The sequence below is a fragment of the Henckelia pumila genome, chromosome 2, assembly GCF_033568475.1.
Source record: "Henckelia pumila isolate YLH828 chromosome 2, ASM3356847v2, whole genome shotgun sequence".
Taxonomy (NCBI): domain Eukaryota; kingdom Viridiplantae; phylum Streptophyta; class Magnoliopsida; order Lamiales; family Gesneriaceae; genus Henckelia; species Henckelia pumila.
Genome location: NC_133121.1, coordinates 156478365 through 156495378, shown reverse-complemented (window position 1 = coordinate 156495378; position 17014 = coordinate 156478365).

Below are 17014 nucleotides of genomic sequence, written 5' to 3'. Positions count from 1 at the left end.
TTAAATCATACTTTTCTTTGTTGAGTAAGAGATTTTCAACAAACCATGGATTCAAACGAGATTTTGAACCAGAAGGATTTCATTTATATGAAATCCCATAAACAAGTGAATCTATTTAAAATAGATTTTTTACAACAGAACTTAAAGAGACTTAAGTCTTTTATACTCTCTGAAGAGATTAAGAAATATGATTTTTAATTCTCAATTTCTAGAGATCACACCAGATTTTCTCTAAACTCTCCGGAGATCTTAGAGAAATTCAAAAGACGGTACAATATTACAGTAATCAGCTGTATGAAATACCTCGGCAGATTGGAGAAATCCTTAAAAAACAAGAAGAAATTCTTGTAACTCTAAAGGATCTTCAAACTAAAATCCTAAATCTAGAACATACTTCTGGTTCTAGAAAGGGAAATACAGGAGGAAGGTTACCACTCTCGTTTGGTACCGAACCTCTGTTACATCAGAAAGGTAAAACAAAATGGTTCAAAAACCTTTAACTGATGTTGAATTGATGATTAATCTTATAAAGGCAGTATCAGAGAAAAACATTATCTGCTGACTACTTTAGAAAGATTAAATCTCGAGGATCTACAAGATTTTGCGGATTCTTTTTCGAATCTCAAAGTAGTAGATCTAAAAATGAATTCCCCTGAGGGTGAACAATCCATAGGGAATCCCTCCAGATATGTGGTTAAAATAGAAGAACCACATAGTGAGTTCCATGTTGGAGAAAATTCACATCCAACAGGAACCAGATCAAGAAGGAGTAATATATTAATACATCAAACTCCTTATGGAAAAACCGTTTTAGACCCAATACATCCTTATGGGGATATGTTAAACCTGGATGTTCTGGACTTCAAACACAGAGAAGATCTCATAGATAATCGGACATCAGCCATGAGAATAGCAGCAGGAACTTTAGATCTCAATAAAAAAGGATTTATCAAACTTCTGAAATGAGTCTAATGGGATCTGTCAAGATAGCTTGGGAAATGACCATGCCAGAAACCAAGGAATCAATCTTAGCAGGAGAATCACTTAGCGAGATTGGAGAAAGAATGACCACCCTTTTTAAAGCACAATTCATAGGGGTAGACTATTTCAATAATCAAGATACAGAGAAAAAGAGAAGATATATTCAAGCTCTGTATAGCCTCGAGTTACATGATATCTGTTTAGTTGATGAATATATTATGTTATTCACCAAATACAGATGGAATTCGGGATTTGAAAAAAATGTATCCATTCAGCTATTTTCGCAAAAATGCCAAGCCCCTGGAGAGAAATGCTGATAAAAGAATATGTTCCTGGTAATCTTGATACATTGGCAAGACGCGCCCCCTATTTGAAAGGAAAATTGGTGGAATGGTGCAATATGACAGCATTACAGAAGAACTACAAGAAAATAAGGTTATTAATAAGCATACTCCTCTATGTTGTAGAGAAAATGATCTCCCTACGGTTATAGGGAATAAATCACAGGGATTTAAAAGGAAGAAATTCAGAAATAATCTCTACAATAAAAGAATGAAAAGTTCTTGGAAATCAAGAACATTTTGGTCCAAACAAAAGGCCAGATCCTATAGATCAGGTAGCAGAAGTGGACCTACAAGAACATCCCCAGCAACAAACTCATCACAAGGCAGGGGAAGAACACCATCTAGAAGAACTTTCAGAAGAACTCATACGAGAGCAAGTGAAAGTTTCAAGGATTGCAACTGCTGGACATGTGGAGCAAGAGGACATATATCTACAAACTGTCCAGAAAACGAGAAAAAGGGAGTTAAACACTTTGAAGCAACACCAGATATGGATGATGCGGTCTTCTTTCAAGATCTAGTCCAAGTATATCAATTTGAGGATATCCCCTCAAATGAAAGTATATACAAAGAAGAGATATTGTTTAGCCAAGATGAATCTGAAGATGAATCAGAATCAGAATCAGAATCAGAATAAAGAAGAAGTGTTTCGACACAAAACACATGAGAGTTTGGCTGGATTTTTTAGTCAAACCACGATATCTCATAATATGGTCCAAAGGATTATGAAAGAAAATCCAACATTACAGAAGTACCAAGGATTTTTGGCAGGACAAGTAGAAAGAGTCTTAGGCAACCTAGGGCTTAGACAAAGAAGACATCATTTGATTTACAAAGTATCCAGAAGGGAAATGGCAATCCCTATGGAGTTAACAAGTAATCAAATAGAGATGCAGTTAATTCCTTTTGAAGAAGTAAGATAGAAATTGCAAAAGCAGAAAAGTGAGGTAGCAAGAACGATGTCTTGGATTCATATTGGAGCGATCCAAATAATGATCAAAACAACTTTTAAAAAAGGAATAGATTCACCCATAGATATCGTAGTATGTGATAAAAGAATGGGAAATATCCAAGATGCTGTTCTGGGTACGATCTCAGGAAATCTATGTGCAGGAAAAATTGTAGGAGTTATTTATCCAAGAATAGCCTACAATTTAGCTGACATAGACTTTAGTCGAACCTTGACATTGCATCAAAACTTCAAGGAATAAAGATTAATGAAGGAAGGTAATAGACCATATTCTATTACTTATCAAATTTCATATGTTCTTTCTAATACTCACCATTCTGAATTATTTATTAGAAATGAGTTTATTGAAATTCCAGAAATCTTTGGGAAAGTTGCTCAAGCAATATATCCGGAAAGAATCGAGTTTCCTTTAATTCAGGAAACAGACATTCAAATACACGATAAACCGGTTCTATACAGAGATCTTAAAATAGAACCTCGAAGGTTATCTTTCCAAGGTGACCGAATGACAATTCGAAGGTGGGAAAAATCTCCTATTCAGGAAATTCACCAGAAGAATAGGAGTTTTCAATAATAGAAAAACTTAGATCTCCGGAAGGATGGAAAGAAGTCAAAATAGTATTCGAAATTACAAGTCACAGGAACCAATTTCCTTTAAACTTGATATACTATTTAGAGAAGCAGGTAACATGAACTTACCAAGGATTAATAAATATTGGAGAATTGGAAGTTCAAATCTGTGGAATTCCAGGAAAAGAAGTGGATCTGCTCATTCTTGGCCTAGACTTTCTGGAGGACCATAAACCATGGAAATGCCTTGAAAAAGAAATAAAGTTTATGGCAAAAGAAAAGACTTGGAGGATTCAATAAGAATTCTACTAGATGGAAAACCAAGAGAATTGGATAAGGGACAATCCCTTAATCAGATTCGAAAACTATGTTTACAAACAGAGGAAGAAGCAACTGTTGAAATTAGTAAGTCATGAACATGATTTACTAGAACGCATTGAAGAAGTGGAAAAGAGTAACCATACTCTACCTTCTGAGGCCTTAGGAAAACTAAAGGTGAATAGTCTTAATCGGATTACCGAGTTACAACACAGTCTGGAAATGTACAGAAAGGTGTTCAGTCCTTTGTTAAAAAAGGATGCAAGGTTTATATGGACCGATGACCATACTAAAGGGGTGAACCAATTAAAGGAGATATGTAAGAATCTCTCAAAAATGGCTATACCCATGGATGAAGATGATCTGGTGTTATTTACGGATGCCAGTGACGAATGGTGGACAACAGTCCTTACTAAGATCACTCCAGATGGAGAAATACCATGCAGATACTGTAGCGGTCTTTTTTCAAAATCTAAGGCTATCAGGTGAAATATCAACGAGAATGAGTTTTATGCAGTTAAAAGGGCTTTCAAAAAATGGCCATTATTTTTACTTGCTAAAAAATTCACTTTGAAGGTTGATAACACTCAGGTAAAATCTTTCCTAAGAAATAATATTGAATCTAAACCTGAGAAAGCTAGGTTATTAAGATGTCAAGCTTTATGTAAAAATTTTATTTTTTATATTGTTATTATTAAATCTCATGAAAATATTCTTGCAGATTTCTTAACAAGAGATGGAAGGCAGTGACGTGGATTCCATCATGAAAATGCAGAGGCATCTCAAGGAACACCTTGGGTTGCTTCAAAATGAGTTCAACCAGCTTGTCATAAGTGCCGATATGGCGGGCAGGTTACAACAAGCTGATCGGATCAAAGTATCCAATCGAATCACAGGATGTATGCAAGCTCAAACTCAACTATGGGCTGCTATTCAAGGGCCAATTATGTGTGTCATAGAAAAACCATTGGTTTTTCAGAAACAAGAAATGTTAAAACCATTGGTTTTACAAGAACAAGAAATACAGCCACCGATTGTAAAACAATATGTTGAGGATTCTAATACTCAAGAAACAAGGGCTAATCTATCATCAGCTTTTGATGATCTAGACAAAGCAACAATCGATGAGGATAACTCATCAAGTCAACCCTCTGCCTCTGGTGTAAAAGAGGAAGAGATCAATCTTAGGCCCAACACTGACAAGGGCAAATATAAGATTGATACAAACCTAGCTGTCATTTCTCCATTTCAGGTTTATCAACAAAGATGGGAGAAATTAAGTACAAGAAGTAAAATCAATCCAATCACTTGCAGGGTTGATGTTGCAGGAATATATCCAAGGGTTTGGCTAAAAAACAATGTCAATCCTAAGGATGTAAAGATATGGTATGAATTTGGGGCTTTAGCCTCAGTTTATACAACTTCACCAGGCTTCCAGGAAATATCACAGCTACCAAAATGGATTCAGGAAGCACTCCAAAAAATATGGGCAAATAATGATCATTTGTCCAGAGGAGATGTGCTTGAGTTATACTTCTTTAGTGCAGCCCCAGAACCAACAGGGAAAGGATCACACGAGCCCTTTCATTTCATCAAGCTAAGGAGACCTGACATGAATAATCAAAGATTTATCAAGGATCATATATCTGAAGAAATACCATTGGTGTCCACTTTTGGAGAAAATGAAATCTCAACCAGAAGGGCATGGGGTATTTGGGTTTGTCTCACCGAGATGGACAAGGTCAAGTTTCCGTTCAAATTTTATCAGAATTCTGTAAACGGATCATTCCTGTTAAACACAATGACAGGAAAAACCACAGCTTTTGCAAAAGAACTCTTCGAAAAGAAGAGAAACTTTTTGTGGAACAACAAGCTGCCTGGGAGTAAAGAAACTCGCCGAAAATTTTGTAACATAGCTCATATCAAAAGATGGTCAGAGAATATCTGCCCAAAATGTCAAAACCAGAAGGAGCCTGAATTTGGAAAAACCTTCAAACCCCGAACGGATCGAAAAGATTTTTCCGGGACAAGCAAAGATGAACAGGGACCACCAAAACCGCGTTTTCCCAAGGGCCCACTGCAAAAGCAAAAGATGCCCCGACAACAATAAAGAAGGCATTTGAGGAGAATAAATTCAAAAGAAAAAGTCAAGCATGTGACTCTCCCACTAGCAAAAGATGTCATCAATAATGGTGTAAAGAATTCAATACAACTGTAAGATTCCCTGAAGTTTCTTGGTGAAACAAGTAGAACTTCAGCTATAAATACAGGAATTTGAGAAAACTGAAGATATCGATCATTTCCTTCAGTTTTTTTACAAATAAAAATCATTGTAATATTTCTCTTTTTAAGAATTGTATTAAGTTTCTATAATTTCATGTATTCCAAGAACAAGGCTACTATGAGTAGCTAAACTAGTTATCTCCTCCTCTTTAAAGGAGGTCGATTTATGTAATAATATGTTGTCTGAATAAATTTCCGAAGCTCTTCCCTATCATGTTATTTTATTTAAAAAATTAAGCTTTTACTGTACGCCCTAATGTAGGTAACGAAATAGGGCTGTGCTAGCTGCTGCTGAAGGAGTCTGTGTTAGGAACCATCGGTTGCGATCGCGTGGTTTGGTTGTGAGGAGCAACCTGTAAAACCCGGTGGACATTACCCAACAACAGTGTGGTCAAAGAGGTATTCTGCTTTAATTTACTAACGAAAGCATGATTGGATTAAGCCTTTGAATATTAAAAAGGAAATAAAGGGTAGAATGGACATTATTTAGTTATAAGGACAAATTCAAGAAATTATTTAATGAATTAGAGATGTATTTGGAACATTAAAATTGAAAGGGATATAATATGGAAAATAGAAAAGATACAAGGATATATTTAGGAATTATCCCTTATTTTTCTTTTCCAAATACAAATCTGTAAAACTTGGTTTACCTAAATAAAAAAGTCAGGTGGAATTTATTAAAATCAATCATACATTTAAAAAAATATAGTTTTCTTTCTAAAATCCCAATTTCAAAATAAAAATTTACTTTGAAATATTAAATACCCAATTTCATCTATTTAAATGTACAAAAAAAAATAATTACGTCTTCAAGCCCTACGTTTTGACATATCAAAATTTATTCTTCTTCAAAATACTTTCACAACATTATGCACTTGTCTCCTTCATTTGGATCAATAACTAGTACCATATTATTCAGTACACACTAGATTTCTTTCTGGACATTAACTTGGTCAACTTCATGTTCAAGACGCTGGAGACATTTGGTCTTCATATCTATCAGAAAGAACCATCAATCATCGACAAGACACCTTTGCTAAATTTCTATGTTAAAGCATCTCTCACCGATGACGCGAAAGTCACCTACTATCACTGTGGCAAAAACCCTTGTTATTGATAGCTTTGCTCGGCTCTTTTTCTACTCCAACCTTTTGGGATTACTGACTACCATATCTAAGGAAGATATGTCTGCTGCACTGAAGAACTTCTCCGCCTCAAGGTAGATATGTCTCCATCTTGCTATTGGAATATACTATATATTTATTGTATATTATGTTTTATTTTATCTTGTAATATTTTATTATTTGTAATCTTTATCTTTCTCAGGCCTTAAGTGTTGTATATAAATATCTCGTGTATTCATTCTTTGTGATATATGAAAATATCATTTGGCCTATGACACTAAACCCTAAACCTAGCCGTCACCGCAGCTCAGCCACTAGAAATCTTCCTCTTTTTATTCCGATAGACTCTATGGCTGCCACCGTATAGTAGCCCGGTTCTATTTTACAAGATTAAGTGATTTTAAACATGTTAGAAAATGACATATAATTTTAAAAGTATCAAAACATGTTTAAGGACTCATTATTTGATGAAAATAAGTGGATAATCAGATCCGAAACGTCCAAAAATGATAGGAAAGGTCCTGGAGGTCTCAAAATAGACTAGAAACAGCCAAACGAGTTCGGAAAGACCAGACCCAAGCGTTACGTCCGAACCCGAACGGACGCAACAATCCGGACCAGAATGTTGCTTTCGATCTGAAAAACGTTGCGTTCGTTCTGCTGGCTGGACAGGTGTCGACGAGATCATGACACATGGTTGGATGGTGCAAGAACGTTGCGTCCATTCTGCTGGCAGGACAGATGTCAACAAGATCATTACACGTGGCTGGATGGTGCAGAACGTTGCGTCCGTTCGCCAGAACTTTGCGTTCGTTTTTTGTCTATAAATATGGGCGAGATTTGCTCATTTTCAGCTGTTCAGAATCCTCTCCTTCACCCATATGGCTCTATTTTAGGGTCTTTTGGGTACTCTTATTTTAGAGTTGGAGTAGGAAGTATATATTTTAGTATAGTCAGACAATGTCTGACATAGTAGCGGACAGAGTCCGTAGTGATGGCCAGGCGGCGGAGCTCTGGCGAGGCGTCTAGGAGTCATAGCTAGGGTATTCCCAAGCTCTGGGCATGCGTCATCAGCGGGCTGACGACGAATGAAGGTATGACTTTGGTTCCCTATAGAAAATAGGGAGTAGGCTATAGTTTAATTAAATATTTTAGAGCCTAGTAGGTGATGTTTGGCATGCTAGGTAATGCATGGGTTATTTATGTTGTAATGATGCATGGTAGGCTTGGACCTAGGAGGGAAGCTTCTAGGAACTGCCTTAGTAAGGTACGGAAGTATTATTTGAGATATCCAGATTGAGTGTGAATATATTATGTGTTTACATGGATTATGTGATTGCATGTTTTATATGCCTTTATATACAGCATATCTTGACTTTATGTTGCATACATGAGCATATTGAACCTTTACCTTAGAGGTATCCTGTAGTAGGGTGCTCACCCTACGAGTTTGTGGATGGTTGGATACGTAAGTCTTGTGTCAGGTCACCTTTATGGTTGGACACATATACTAGTATCAGGTCACCATTATCCACTGGGTATATGAGCCACCTCTTGATGCGATGGCGCAGCGTACTATATACCCTGGGCCCGGTCTATGAGCTTGTTTCTTGACCTGAGTGTCTTGATACCCAGTTCATTTGCATTCATGCGCATATATTAGTGTATACTCATACTCTCGTACTGAGCATGTTAGACTCACTTCCGGTTGTTTTCTGTTGGCTGGATGCCCTATTCCATGGGGCAGTTGCAGGTAGTTCTCCCGGAGATAGGGAGGTTAGGTGGAGACCAATGCTGGATAGCAGGGTTGACCACTAGGATTTGCTTTCATGGTATTTGACTTACTTTAATTCCTCAGTTACTCTGATTTAGATTTATTATTGATTAATTGCATGCTTAAGCTTCTGATCAGTAGGTGGTCACGGTGCGGGTCACTACACACCGGCACTGTTCCTACTCCAATCTCCTTCAATGTTGCTGCCCACGCGTCCTTGAAGCTCACATCTTCGAACTACCTCTCTCGGCGTCTGTAGTTAACGATCCTCATCACAAGTCATGATCTCCTTGGCTTTATTGATTGCTCTCATCCTTGTCCGGCCAAGACCATCACCACCACCTCCATGACCAACTTCGCCTCCACTCACTATCTGAATCATGAGTACACCTCCTGGATCTTCCAAGACTAGTTGGTCCTGAATATAATCATATTGGATCGTTGTCTTCTTCCTTCATTCCGTTTATTGCAACTGCCACCACCTCCGCTGCCGCCTAGAACACTCTTGCACTTACATATGGCAAGCCCTCTCGTGGTCGCATCACTTAACTCAAAACGCAACATCGAAATCCGATAAAGAGCTCTCAGTCCATCACCGAATTCATGCAGTTCATCAAATCCAAAGTTGATGAACTCGCTCTCATGAATGCACCTCTTGCTATTGAGGACCTTATCATTAAGGTTCTCCATGGTCTGGATGATGACTAGCTACAAGGAACTCCACAATGCCATCTAGGCATGGGAAACCGTGATCTCGTTTGAGGAATTACATGAAAAACTCCTCAATCATGAAGCCCATCTTATTGCTCGCCGAGATGCTCCCGCCCCTATTCCAACCACAGCCATATCCTTCGCCCGAACTAGCGACTCCTACCACCGTCTGCCATTTATCGTCATCCCGTACCAAACCGCTGTCAGCTAAAAACCTTGCTCCTGGCCCTCTCGACCGCCGCCATCTCCCAACCAATCGGCACATGATCAGCGTGCCCCAAGCCTATATCTCGAGTGCTACAAGCTCTGTAGTCGTTAGGGTTATTATGCTCGCCGCTGTCCATTTTGAGTATCTGCCAGCTCCTGCACCTGTGAATATGCCTCACCCTGGCCCACCTGCTTCTCTTGCTGCTGCCTACACGCTTACACCATCCTATCCGTCTAACTGGATCCTTGATTCTAGTGCCACTCACCATGTGACATAAGATCTTGCAAATCTCTACATGCATGCTCCCTACGTTGGCTCTGATGGTTGTGTTGTTGTTGATGGTGTTGGCGTCCCCATCACTCACACATGTTATCTCTTACCGCCCTCTACTCCGTGCTTCCAGAAGTTCTCGCATGCCCTTTCTGTTCCCTCCATTAATAAGCAACTTTTATCTATCTCTCAACTTTGCAAATCTGATGATGTTGTTGTTGTTTTCTCTTCCACGGCCTTTCAATTGAAGGATCCTCACACCAGAGTCATTCTCCATCAAGGTACCCTCCAGGGCGGTGTTTACTCCTGGTCTACATCCATGCCTTCTACACCACTTGCACTCTCATCCTCTGTCGTGTCATTGCATGTTTGGCATAGTCATCTTGGTAACTCGTATGATCGAGTCTTACGTCAGTTAGTCTTGTCTAAGTCATTATCATCTTTTAGTTCTCAATCGCGTCAATTTAATTGTAATTCTTGCCCGTGCAATAAAAGCCATAAGATACCCTTTCATGACTCCTCTCCGTCTTCGCAATTTCCACTTGATTTAGTTTTCTCTTATGTTTGGACTTCTTCAGTTTTCTCTTGCGATGGCTATAAATTCTATGTTATATTTTTTGACCATTACAATAAATATATATGGCTTTATCCCTTAAAATAGAAATCAAACGTTCTTTCTGTTTTTCGTTGTTTTAAATCTCTCGTCGAAAAATGGTTTAATCATCCTATTCTCACCTTATACATTGACAATGGTGGTGAACTCACGGTACTCAAAGAATTTCTTGGTTTGAAGGCATTTCTCACCTGACCACCCCGATCACACTCCTGATCATAATGGCTACTCCGAACGTCGTCACCGTCATGTTGTTGAAACAGGTCTTGCCCTCCTTAACCATGCGTCTGTACCTATTCGTTTCTGACCATATGACTTTGCCACTGCAGCCTATCTCATTAATCGACTACCTAAACACAACCTTTCCTAAAAGTCCTCTTTTGAATGTATTTTCGTTGCTCCTCCTAATCTCTCCAAACTCTGTATCTTTGGATGTTTGTGATATCCGTGGCTTTGCCCCTACGCTCCGCATAAGCCCTCAAATCGCTCTTCTCCCCGTGTCTTCCTTGGTTACTTCATTACCCAGAGTTCCTATATGTGTCTTAGCCTTCCTCTGGCAAAATATTTGTCTCGCATGATTTTGTTTTTGTTGAGTCTGCATTTCCCTTTGCTAGTGGTGGCGTTGGTGCTGGTTTCCTTCCTGAAGTGCTGCCTGGTAGTTTCCCCGTGGAGGATTTCCTGTACGGCGATTCGTCACCTCTCTGTCCTCATGTGTCATACACCATTCCACCCACATGCTCCCTCTAGCCTACACCCGTTGCTGAACCTCGACCCACTACCCCTTGGCCTCCTGAACCCCCTTCTGAACTGGCCGCAACCACCCAACCCATACCCTCAACTTCTCATCCTATGGTTACCCATTACAGAAATAATATCCTCAAGTTCAACCCTTGATTTTGACTCACTACTAACACCACTCCATCTGAGCCAAACACTCACATTATATCTCTCAAGGATCCTCGTTGCGTGCCACAATGTCTGAGGAGTTTGATTCTCTTCTTTGCAATGGCAGCTAGAATCTTGTCCCATCTTGTAATCTCAAAATGTGGTCGGTTGCAAATGAGTGTTTCGAATTAAACAGAAACATGATGGTTCTGTTTATCATTACAAAGCTCGCCTTGTTGCGAAGGGATTTCATCAGCAATCTGGACTTGACTACATTGATAATTTCAGTCCTGTGAGGAAACCCACTACAGTTTGTATTCTATTATCCCTTGTCATTTCCTATGGTTGTCTGAGTTTGTTGATCCTAATATTCCATCCTATGTCTGCAAGTTGAATAAAGTCATTTATGGTCTTAAGCAGGATCCCCATGATTGGTACGCGACCCTTCGACAATTTTTAGTCATCTTGGCTTCACTGCCTCCCGTGCTGACACATCTCTATTTATTTTCTGTTTTAGCGGTGTTACGATGTATCTTCTTGTTTATGTTGATGACTTGATTATCATAGGAAATAATTTTGGCATTATCCAGGACTTCATTGATCAGTTAAGTTGTCGGTTCTCTGTCAAGGATCTGGGCTCCTTGACTTACTTTCTTGGTGTTGAAGTGGATTCCTATGCAGGGGGCCTCAGTCTCTTAAAAAAAAAGTATTTGCTTGACATCCTTACAAGAACTAACATGCCAGACTCAAAGCTGGCTCAATCCCCTATGGCCTCTTCTTCTACACTCCACCTGTATGATGGTTTTCCACCTGCTGATGCCACCTTGTATCATCAAATAGTTGGTAGTCTATAGTAACTTTAGTTTACTCGCCCAGATATTGCATTTGCTGTGAAGTTGTCTCAGTTTATGCAATCTCCATCGTCTGTGCATTAGGTGACTTTCAAGAGGCTTCTGCGTTACCTCAATGGTACGTGCTCCTATGGTCTTCTTCTCTAGCGTCACAATTTTCTATATCTTCATACTTATTGTGATGCGGACTGGGCTGGTGATGTGGATGATCGCACGTCCACTGGTGCTTATATTGTGTTTCTATGTCCCAATCCAATTTCCTGGAGCTCTAAAATGCAGGGCTCTGTTGCTTGATCCTCTATGGATGCTGAGTATCGTGTCGTCGCCTCTACCGTTGTGCAGGTGCAATGGGTTGCCTCTCTTCTTGCTGAACTTGGTGTTGTTCGTGCGTCTTCTCCGGTTCCTATCTATTGTGACCTACATCGGTGCTACCTATTTATGTGTGAATCCTGTGTTTCATTCTCGCATGAAGCAAATCGCTTTGAATTATCATTTTTTACGTGAGCTGGTTCAAAGCCACAAAGTTCGTGTTTCTCATGTCTCATCCTCTGACCTGCTGGTTGAAACCTTAACAACGTCTCTCTCTGGTTATCTTCTTCGTCTATTATGTTCCAAGATTGGTGTCTGCATGAGCCCACCATCCTGAGGGGGCTTATTGGAATATATTGTATATTATGTTTTTTTTAATCTTGTAATATTTTATTCTTTATAATATTTATATTTTTTAGGCCTTTAGTGTTGTATATAAACATCCCGTGTATTCATTTTTTTTTATATATGAAAATATCATTCTCTCATTAGTTTCTACACTTGCTACTAGAATTTGTTGGAAATGAAATTTCAAGTCTTGGTAGACATCGTTTCCATGGAGATCTTGATCAAAATAGGAATATTCGGAAAATTGACCAAGGATAAGGTTAATGTAATGACTGTTATCACCTTTGGTGTTAATGTAAACTAGTCTATTGTATTTTTCAAGGTCATATATGAGATGATCCAAAATAGTTTTTCTATCCAAATCAAAAAACTCCTCCAAGATGTTGTATTTAGCTTAACCACTGATAAAGAATATATACTGCTACCACCCTGATTGATGCGGAAAACGTGGTAGCTCGCCGACCCAAAAATTTGTTTATGAGTTAATTTCCTCGAGGTAAAGAAGGTGATATGTCCATATTTTCCTATGTTTACTTAGATTTAATTGCAATGATTAGGTGTGTTTTGAGCGATTAATTTGGATTTATAGTCACTAATCATTGGTTGTGATTTGATATAGGAAAAGAAAGAGAATGAAGCAAAAGAAGGAAATTTTTAAGTTTAATGCACATACCCCATGCACCTTTTGGAGGAAGTTCCGTGCCTCTTGTAGAAAGAAATATTCTTACCAGTTTAATGCACAAACCCTATGCATGTTTTGGAGGAAAGCCCATGCATACTTTTCGTCAAAAAATATGAGGTCTAGAGCACACGGAGGTGGGAACAGACCTTAGCACAGGGTTCATGCACCCTGATGTTCAGAAATTATAAAATTCACAGAGGTATACACAGAGGTAGTACAGGGTCCGTGCATGTCGCGGATTTGGAAAAAATATATTGCGCAGAATTTGAAAATTTTGGGACTCTTTTATATTGGACAATATTGAACACTAATAGAGGACGGGAATAGAGCTTTTTGGAGGGGACTCAACAATTTGGCACCAGCAGAAGTGATCCACCACCCAGAAGGAACAATACAACAGACACGCAAGAAAAATAATAATTCACCCCCCAAACTTATGTAAAATCATTGTTCCTAATGATTGAACAAGAAAAGCCAAGGAAATGTACCTCGAGCGACAACCGTTAGTGGTCGCTGCCATCCTCATCATCGAATGCAGGGGGCTGCTCAGGAGAATCAAAAGTGGGAGGACATTTTGGATGAGGAGGGAATGGGTGCGAAGTAATCGCAGCATCATGGAACTGGTGGGCCAATGTCGTAGTAAAATACATCATAAAATTCATGAACACTCCAGATGTCTGCTGAAATGTCTGCAGTGTTTGCCACTGATAACGCACCTCCTCCTCTAGAAATGAAACTCTATCAGAGATATTGAGAGGAGTAGCAGGATGTGGTGGAGAGACTTGTCGGGCAGCCGCTCTGTCATTGAATTCTTGCCTAGCAGTTCGTTCACGTTGTTCAAACTCCAAAATCAGTTGGAACGGAGTTGAACAACTAAAAGAGGCTCGGGGCTTCAACACCGCCTCACTTGCACTCCATTCAATGCCAGCCGCTTTACAAAGGTCAGTAATAATAGAAGGCAAAAAAAGACCCCAACTTGTATGACCAGTGACCACATTCAAAATCATCTCCTGACAGACGAGGCCTAAATCAACCGTCTTCCCATCAAGAATGCAGTATACCAAAATGTCCCTATCTCGTGTGACCTCATGATTATGGTCCGTAGGCTTCAACCAAAAAGTGATATGAATCTTGATGAGTAAGATTAGAAAACACGATTATAAATTAAATCAACCCTCTGACCAATAATCAAAAGATCCAAAGAGTTTTTCCCAATCTTTGAAACAAGTAAAATTGATAGAATTTTGGATTTTCACCTTTAATCGACGGAAAGATTAACAACAAAAATCACGACAATCAAAACCCAAGAAAACCTTCGGATAACTTGTATCTGACAATCTTCAGTGAGAAATCAATTGACAAACGTTTTCAAGTAATTAAACTGTGAAAAGTTTGATTTGAAAAGTCAAAGCAAAGTTTTGAATAAAATTCTATAGAAAATTTCAATATTTTGTGTATAAACTGAATCTGAATTATTATTGATGAAAATAAATAAAGTATTTATAGTTTACAATCAAAAATAAAATATAATGCAAAATAATATCAAATGTGTATAAACTGAATCTGAATTATTATTGATGAAAATAAACAAAGTATTTATAGTTTACAATCAAAAATAAAATATAATGCAAAATAATATCAAATATATCAAAATATATCATCTAAAATTTTTCTAGTAGACTTATAATACTAAAAAAAATAGCACAAATATAAAAAATACTCAAAAATCCAAAAACACACACTACACACTACACGTCGTACTGTGCGTAAGTACAGTCAGCGCTGGAGCGCTTGGCATATAACGCTGGAGCGCCGATAGAATAGTGCTGGGGCGCTGCAAAATACGAAGTTTGGGCGCTGGAGCACCTGATTTGAAGCGTTGGGTCACCGTCCTATTGAGAAAATTATTATTTTCTTGATCTTTTTTCTTCATTGTTTTGATCTTTTTGGACTTCAATATTACCATAACACCCTTCAAAATGATCATCAAACATTTCAACTTGATTCCCAAGAATTCCAAATCCTTGAACTCTCGATTGTAAATCATGGAAAAAATCTTGAAACAATATGAATCTTCGAGATTCATATCAGACTCCCCTTTTTCAAAAAGATTTGTCCTCAAATCTTGCCTCTTACCTTGACATGGATCCAACATGTTAAGCCTTTTAGTGTTGTATCTCCTTTGCTTCTTCATCAATACATCTCCAACATCCTGTAAAAAAGAACAAACAATGCTCGGGATTGAACCGGCTAAATCATGATAATGAGATAAAAACTCTTTGTACAAAAGTACTTTAGGGATTTTATTCAATTGAACAAAAATTTCAACCTCAAAATTTTGGACCATATTTATTTTTTTATTTCTTGGTCTATTTTCTCCCTTTTCTTTCCTCTCTTTTTTACCTCAAAGGTCATCTCACTCTTTTGAACGATCTTTCTTTCGACCTCAAAATTTTCTTCTTTTTTTTTTCTTGGCTCTCACTTTTTTCATCACTCTTTTTTTTCGCCATATCACTCAAATTTTCAAATTCCAATTGATCCTCAAGAAATTCTTTTGGATTCAATTGAAAAGCAAGATTACAAGACTCGTCCAACAACAAATTACTAGTCCCACTATGAATATCAATAGGACTCTCACATACCACAAGAACATTAGATGACTCTTCAACACTAACATCATTAATCAATGAAGTTTCATCATCAATTTTCTTAACTTCTCAACTTTACATTTTTCAACATCAATTAAAATTTTGGATTCAACATTTACTTGAGAATCCACCACTTTCACCACCTCATTAGGACATTGAAAAATATCATGCCCAACCTCTAGACACTATAAGCATACAATATCACAAGTACTAAAATTTGAAACATTCGATGTACCTTGATATTCCTGCTTCAGATTTTTACACCTTGACTTTATAACGTGCTTAGTCACGACCTCCTCTTCTACATTCGACCTTCACATAGATGACTCATCATTCCTATGAATATTTGTAAACCTATCAATTTTTCTCTCTCTCCTACTCCCGTAATCTCTCCTATAACAACTTTCTTCATCTCAACCAATGCCATAAGCATCCTCCAACTTACTCATTTTCTTATGTATTGGCTTAAACACATCATTGACCACCTTTCGTATCAGCTCGATCAACTCTTTCACTTGAACCTTAGAAAAATATAGGTTTGAACCATCCCCTACTCCTTTATCAAATTTTCTATAAGACATCGTACCAGCAAGAAAAATGTTAGTAATAATTCCTCACCGAAAATCTCACAAGTCACTCCAAGGGAAAGCGCTCAAACACTCTTTTTTTTACTCATATATAAGAAAGGGATTATGATTTGTATAGTAAAGGATCAAACCTTCAACTTCAAAACTTTTAGACGCTTGAAAATTGACTCACAAAGATTTCACAAACACAAGTCAAGAGACTTATGAATATTTTTTTATAAATTTATAACTTGTATTACAAGACACGAGACTTGGATAACAAGTTTGAAAGAAATGACACTGAAATTTAATATGAGATAGACGAAGAACGAAGAACAAGGAACGATGAATGAAGAATGAGGAACGAAGAAAGAATATAGATTAAAGAAGGATACGACTTACTTGAATCAAAAACCTTCGCTTTGATATCAAATCATATGAATCTTGATGATTAAGATTAGCAAACACAATTATAAATTAAATCGCACCCTCTAACCAATAATCAAAAGATCCAAAGAGTTTTTCCAAATCTTTGAAACAAGTAAAATTGATAGAA